At 35.8% G+C, this 6,022-nt stretch overlaps 1 long non-coding RNA gene across 1 annotated transcript in view; it reads left to right on the top strand.

Moving 5' to 3' along the window:
- The window catches only part of LOC111822287 (uncharacterized), a 39,946-nt gene that overhangs the window by 11,670 nt on the left and 22,254 nt on the right, over positions 1 to 6,022 (top strand). The window contains exon 2 of the long non-coding RNA XR_002825571.1: positions 1,119 to 1,250. This is a non-coding gene — a long non-coding RNA (uncharacterized LOC111822287). The remainder of the gene's footprint in view (positions 1 to 1,118; positions 1,251 to 6,022) is intronic.

Raw genomic sequence — 6,022 nt, 5'->3', positions numbered from 1 at the left:
TACAGCCTTGGAAACCCTATGGGGCAGTTCTACTGTGTCCTATAGGGTCGCTGAGACAGAATCAATTCGACAGCAATGGGTTTGGGGTTTTTTTGGTTTGCCAGCAATGTACAAGCTTTCCTGTTTCTACACATCCTCAGTAATGCTTGCTATTTTCCACTCTTAATTATAGTCATCTTAGTAGGTCTGAAGTTGTACCTCACTGTGGTTTTGATTTGCATTTCCCTAATGACTAATGACATCGAATATCTATTCAGCTGCTCCTTTGCCATTTGTATATCTTTGGAGAAATATCTATTCAAGTCTTTTGCCTGTTTTTTTAAATAGTGTTGTTTGTCTTTTTGTGGAGTTGTTGGAGTTCTTTATATATCCTGGATACACGTATCTCATCAGAGATATGATTTGCAAATATTTCCTCCCCATTCTGTGGGTTGTCTCTTCACTCTCTTGATGTGTCCTATAGGGTCGCTATGAGTCAGAATCCACTCGACAACAGTGGAGGTTTTTTTGGTTTGATGACTAATGAAAGGAGCCTTGGTGGTGCAGTGCTTAAGTGCTCCTCATTCACTGAAAGGTGGTTGTTGGAGCCCATCCAGCAGCTTCACAGAAGAAAGACCCAGTGATCTGCTCCCATAAAGATTACAGCCTAGAAAACCCTATGGAACTGTTCTACCCTGTCACATGGGTTCCCTATGAAACAAAATTGACTCGAAGAAATCTAACAACGGCAACAATAGAGGCTAATGAAGCTGAGCATCATTTCACGTGCTTATTGGTCATTTTTATATCTTTTTTTTTTTTTTTGAGAAATGTGTATTCAAGTCCTTTGCCCATTTTTAAATAAGATTGTCTTTATTTTTGAGTTGCAAGAGTCCTTTATATATTCTGGATACTAGACCTTTATCATATGTATAATTTGAGAACATTTTATTCCATTTTGTAGATAGTCTTTCCACTTTCTTGATAATGTCCTTTGATGTGCAAAAACTTTTTAATATTAAGTCCAATTTATCTATTTTTTCTTTTGTTGCTCATGTTTTTGGTGTCATATCTAAGAATCCAAAGCCAAAATCAAGGTCATGACAATTTATTCCTGTGTTTTCTTCTCTTATATTTAGGTCGTTGATCCTTTTCAAGTAAATTTTTGTATATGGCATGAGAAGAAATCTGAATGAAATGAGGGGAATCGCCCTGGTGAACAAGAGAAGCCTCTTCCAGTCAGATGGAACAGCAAGTCCAAAGGGCCTGAGGTAGTATTGTACTTGGAACGTTCCCTAACCATATAACAAGTGAGTGTAGAGAAGTGAGTGTGGAGAAAATAGTAAACGATGAGATTAAAAAAAAAAAGTTATAGGGAGCCACGTTATGTTAGCTTTTGGGGCATGGCATCTACCTCTGTTCTCTGTTTTCTGGGAAATTACTGGAGAGTTGGAGTTTAGCAGCCACATGATCTGATTTTTTATTTACCCAATTGGTATACTATACAAGGGTCAAAAGTAGGAGCAGAGGGTCCAGTGAGAAATGAGGTTAACTTGAACTGAGTTAAGAGCATTGCAACGGGTAAGAAGTTATAAGATACAGGATATATTCTGAAGGTTGTGTTGATGCAGCTTTATTGGAAATAATTGCTGAGGAAGAGAGTGGGATTTTGGATGACTACAGTCTTTTATTTTGCTCTGGAAATCTGGATCAATAATAATGTCATTTACTGAGGTAGAAAATATAGGAAGGAAGATATATGAATTTTGTGGGTGGATTTCAAGATGTCAGTTTTGGACACTTTAAATTGTAGATGCCTATTAGTCATCCAAGCAGAGAAGTTGAGTAGGTAGCAGGCTGGAGTTTAACGGAAATATCAGCCTAGAGATATGCATTTGTCAGTCATCATCACATAGCTGCTATTTAAAGCTAAAGACGTAGAAGAGATCACCTCAAGCAAATATTTGAAGAATGTATTTCTGCTAGCATTTTAGTAATATTTGAATCTCGTCATTTTTCATATAGTGAGTAATGGTGAATAGAGAGAAAAACACACCATGTATATCTTTTTCTGTCTCTGTATCTCTATCTCTATATTATATCTATCTGTCTGTCTGTCTGTCTACCTACCTACCTATCTATCTATCTATCATCTATTATCTACCCACAGAGACTTCTATGTACAACTGCAGGGAAAATGAAAATATATCATGCATTTTCTTGAATAAACACACTAGAATATCTCTGATTTCTTACAAGCTAGTACATATTTCCTTCTAACTTATACATAATTGAAAGCAGCAACAGCTTACGGTCATAAGAACTTTTTTATATGATAGTTAAAAATCCTCTTGTACATGTTTTTATTAGTCAGAAACATCCCATTGAAGTCAAAAGCAAATGGCAAGAGCAAGAAATTTCATTAGATTTTAAATTAGGGCAAATAAATTTCCATCATATTATCAGAGAAAAAAAAAAAAAAACCAACTCATAGCGACCCTATAGGACAGAGTAGAACTGCCCCATAGAGTTTTCAAGCAGTGCCTGGTGGATTTGAACTGCAGGCTTTTTGGTTAGCAGCTGTAGCTCTTAAGCACTGTGCTGCCAGGGTTTCACATCATATTCTGGTTGCTAATAAATTCAATTCAATTAAACATACATTCATTGCCCGCCTACTACATATGTGCCTGGCGCTGTGCTAAGAGTAAGGTCACAGAGATAAGCAGAAACAGTCATAGACTCTGGATTCCACGTCTAGTAGGGAAGAACTTTAATCCAATAATCTCGCTGATGAGTGTATAGTTACACACTGAGATAAGAGATTTGAAGGGTAAGAACATGGATCCATAAAGCATAGACAACAATAACTGATTCAGTCTAAGTCAAAGATGACTTCCTGAGGGAGTGACACTTGAACCCCGTGGAAAAGCAGGAGTTTACCAATTAAATGAGGGCTCGGGGATGGGCACTGTGTATCCCAAGAAATGAAAAAAGCCCAGTGTAGATGGAGAACAGAGAAGAAAGATGAGAGATAAGGCCACCAGCACTCTTCTTCGTTCTGTTATGTGACCTTAGGAAGATACGTTTACATTTTCATATGATTCACGTTATCACCCGGAAAATTTGTTGATGTTTTGATTATCTCAAAGATCTCATTCACTCAGAAATTACAGAATTCTAGAATTTCAGTTTACACTTTTAAAGTTAAGGGAGCTGTCCATGGTTCTAGAAAGTAACAGTAAAAGTGAGTTTGTCTAGGACGAGGTCCCACACCTGATTATACTTCAGAATCACTAAAAAGCCACAACCCAGATACACTGAATTTTAATCCCCGAGACTGGGGTCTTTGAATCTGTATTTTTCACAGGTGTCAGTAACTAGGTGAATCTGACATGTAATCCACAAAAGAGCTTTCTGGGACCACTGTCAAGAGTAGAGGTTTTCAATTTCAACTACATATGTATGAAATACATGGAGAATTTTAAAATTATTCACAACCAGACCCTTCTACAAATAATTACCCTTTGCCTTCAAGTTGATTCCAACTCATAGGGATCCTCTATAGAGTAGAATTGCCCCATAGAGTTTCCAACGAGCAGCTGATGGATTCAAACTGTTGACCTTTTGGTTAGCAGCCAAGCTCTTAACCACTGTACCATCTGGGGGAGAAATCCAGTAATAAGCATTTTTTTCAAAGCTCCACAGGTGATTTTCAATTAGGAGATGAGAATTGAATTAGTAAATAAGAATATTGTACATTTTTATGTGCAAAATGAATCTCCAAAAAGTTTACCTACAAAAGGTCTATAGCGTCAACACACACCCATTAAAGGACAAAACTATTTCACCAAGGACACTTGAATCAACTGAATTCAGAACATATGGGTGCAAATATTCAGACTTATCTATTATTATATATTTTTATAAAAATGTTATTGAAAACCTGGAAAAAATTGTTAAATGAAAACTGATGAGTACCAATAACTTTATAACAATATTTTCCCCATCAAAAATGTATCTAGTCAGGAAAAGTTTAATCACAATATTTTGGTTGAGGAAATAGTGTCTAATAATTCCTGGTGAAAGCAAACCAAATCCTAAGTGTCAATTTAAAGTCTCATTTTTATAGATCAGCAAGAATATAGATATTTTGGATTTGAGGTAATAATTAATCATATTTCGCTTTCTATACCACTGGATTAGGAGCCATTCAATAAGTGAAACCAATAATCAGGCAGATGAAAATAAGATAAACACATCAGCTTTATTATTGTTACAAACAAACACACCAAACAGAATATGGAAAACATAATTTGGGAGGAAAGCTACAATCCAGCTTTTGATATGTTCCTGGAAGTATAAACCATGGAAGATGATACCTTCATGGGAAAGCCATTTATCCTTCCTTGGGGAAGAATGAGTGAGAAATAGAAGTTAAAAATATTTCTTTCATTTTTTTTTTATCCTAAGTATGGAAGTATAAGTTTCACTCCCAGTATGAGAACATGTAGAGTGAAATATAAGTGTTCCCTATTATAAAGGGATAGTTTAATTTTTTAAAAAAATATTTATTCTAAAGGGAACTACAAATAAAATGAGAATATGACCATTTGTTAGCTCTGAAATTATACTTCTTTCAGTGATTATGTTCAGCACCAATTTATCATGCATTAAAATGAAAGAAGACTCTGTAAACAATGTTAAGGAAATCTAAAATTGGGCCCAGCTATAAATTATTTCACATTAATTTACAAAACTGCTTTTGTATTCATTGTAAATCTTATTGCTTTTTCAAAGTAGCTCCAACAAAAGCTCACTTCTGCTCACCAGGACAGCAGTCCCAGAGCACTATGTTCCTGGCAAAAAGTGACAATTCCTTCAACTTTAGAAACAGGCTCACCTTACCTTGCCTCTGACCTGATTTCAATGTACTGTTTTTTCATAATATCCCAATCAACCAGTTGATTAAATACATTCAATCAACTAATTCATCAAATGGGTATATAAACTGATGGATTATCAGACTGATGTTATTCATCAGGAAGAAACAACCCAAACTGAATGTTTAGAAAGTACATGAATATCCACCCAGGACTGTGATTTTTAATGTCCTCAGGGTGCTGTCCTGGTTCTTTCTACAGGAGACCCTTGTACCAATGTCTCTGCCAATATCTTGCTTATGATGGAGAATCAATAATTACTGAACAATATAAATAAAATGAAATTATCTGGCTAATCTTAACATAACCTAAGAAAGAGCTCAAATTCACAGCATCTGACTTCTGCACTTCTACATGCCTATGAGTGGTCGTTGGGGCTACTCACAATTCTCTCAACAGTCAAAAAGCAATAAAACTGAATGTAAGAAAAAAAACTGTGGCAAATAAAATGAAAAAAACCTGTAGTCTGCTGTAACTGTTACTAACAAAAGCAAATATGAAAAAGAAAATTGGTCCAAAAAGCAGAATATGAGGCAAAGTAGTGAAATATTGCTGGATGTTGGAAATATAAAGGCCTCTAAGGAGGGCTGAGTTAACAATTATAATATTGGTAGTAGTTGTTGATGTGGAAACAGTGTTGGTAGTGGAAATGGTAGAAGAAGTAGTAATAGTATTATTATTTTTTTTTATTGTACTTCAGGTGAAGGCTTACAGAACAAATAGTTTCTCATGAAACACTAGTACACATATTGTTTTATGGCATTGATTAACAACCCAACAACATGTCAACCCTCTCCCCTCTCGACCTTTTTTTTTTTGGTGAAAATATACATAGCCAAAGATACACACACCATTTCAAAAATTTCTACATGCACAGTTCAGTGACATCGACTATGCTCTCCCAATTGTGCTGCTATTCTCACTTTAGATGAAGGCTTACAGAAAAAAATAGTTTCTCATTTAACAGTTAGTACACATGTTGCCCTATCACAATGGTTAACAACCTCACAACACATCAACAATATCCTTACTCAACCTTGGGTTCCCTATCACCAGCTTCCCTGTCCCCTTCTGCCTTCTGCCCCTTGTCCCTGGACTGCTGT

This window comes from Trichechus manatus, unplaced genomic scaffold, assembly GCF_000243295.1.
Source record: "Trichechus manatus latirostris isolate Lorelei unplaced genomic scaffold, TriManLat1.0 scaffold00152, whole genome shotgun sequence".
NCBI lineage: Eukaryota > Metazoa > Chordata > Mammalia > Sirenia > Trichechidae > Trichechus > Trichechus manatus.
Note: the sequence above shows the minus strand (reverse complement) of the source record. Positions and strands in the feature narration are given on the sequence as shown.